Source organism: Chrysochloris asiatica, unplaced genomic scaffold (assembly GCF_000296735.1).
Source record: "Chrysochloris asiatica unplaced genomic scaffold, ChrAsi1.0 scaffold00395, whole genome shotgun sequence".
Taxonomy (NCBI): domain Eukaryota; kingdom Metazoa; phylum Chordata; class Mammalia; order Afrosoricida; family Chrysochloridae; genus Chrysochloris; species Chrysochloris asiatica.
In genome coordinates, this window is record NW_006408913.1 from 954,429 (window position 1) to 956,090 (window position 1,662).

Consider the following 1,662-nt stretch of genomic DNA (forward strand, 5'->3'; position numbering starts at 1 on the left):
GCCACCTAGCTGATCCATCTCGTTGGGGGTCTTCCTCTTTTTCTCTGACCCTCCATCTTACCCAGCATGACATCCTTCTCCAGCGACTGTTCCCTCCTTGACAACATGTCCAAAGTACGAGAGATGAAGCTTAGCCATGTTGGCCTCCAAGGAGCACTCTGGCTGCACTTCTTCCAAAACAGATCTGTTGGTTCTTTTGGCAGTCCATGGCACTTTTAATAGTCTCGTCCAACACCACAACTCAAAGGCATCAATTCTACTATATATATGGAGACTTGAAAAAGTTTGTGGGTATCACCATAGAAAGCTTGTAAGTCCATCTTCTGCCTATAACTGATTGGAATACCTAAAATGGGGTTACAACGTGCCCAGTGAAGGAGGCTGCCTGTGGAGCCTCTGCATTACAAGATCATAGGTGGAATCCTGAACCCCATCCATAATCTTCTGAGGTAAGAAATTTCCACTGGAAAGGACAAGCAGACCAGCCTGCAGCGACTAGAAGAACAGAAGATATTTCTTGAAAGAAAGACTGACAGGAAAAATACAAAACAATGACAGCAGTCCGACTAACTACTACAAGAACAAGCAAGTTACTCGCCCCGGAGACATCAAGGCAAGTTGTCGAGTCCCTCAGGGATAACCCCCTTCCAAGACTAACACTCAATGGGAATACACAAGCAGACATGCGCTCTGATTAGTGACCACGTTTGTCACTGATAAAGGGAAGTGAGGGAAAAATAGCAATGAAGCTACAGGCTAAGCCCTACAACATGCAATAGACTACTGTAAATCTGGGTGGAGACCTGGTTGGCCAGCAGTGTGGCAAGACCTGAGGATTCTTGGGCCCAGAGTCAGTGACATAGCCACAGAGGACTAGAGTGGAGAGTGAAGCGTCCAGCTGATAAGAAGTGAGGGCATATGCATAAGTACATCCACACTTGCAGATAATACCCACTTATCCTGGCTTCAGTGACTGGATGATCAGAGCTCAACTAGAAGAAGAGGAAAAAAAGAGTAATCTGATACAATTTGATGAACTTGACCTATACCTATGGATGCAGTAGCTCAAAAGAGAGAACAAATCTTTACAGCAAGGATCGTTCCCACCCCCTTGGTACATAGGGTAGACAGGGATGGGCAACTTGGACATTGGCTACCCAAAATGGGAGGGGGGCTACAAAGGCAAGAAGTGACTGGCTTTCAAGAGGGAGCTTAGATTCAGAAGGCACGGAGGAAGGTAGAATCTCCACTGAGTAGTATACAATCTGTTTGGGCAGGGCTAATTAAAGGAGATGGGGGATAGGTCCCTTGTGGTACAAAAAAAAAAGTTAGTGGAGTAATTCCATTATTTTTTTATTTCATCTTTCCATGGACTTTTTTTTTTGGTTTCACAATTTTTATTTAATGTATGTATTCAATGTTTGGATCTAAATTTATTATTTTATTATTATTTCAATTTGACCACTGTCTTTTCGTCCTTTTACTTCCAATGTTTTGCCTCTCTCTCTTTTTTTTTTTTTAATTGTTAATTATGTGATAGTTTACATGGGAGAACATTAGTTTTACATTCATCCTATCGTTTCATCAACCAACCAAAGAGTATACCCTGCAAGCCTGCCCCGCCCCCCCTGACCCCCACTGGTCGTCAGCACACAGCCCCTC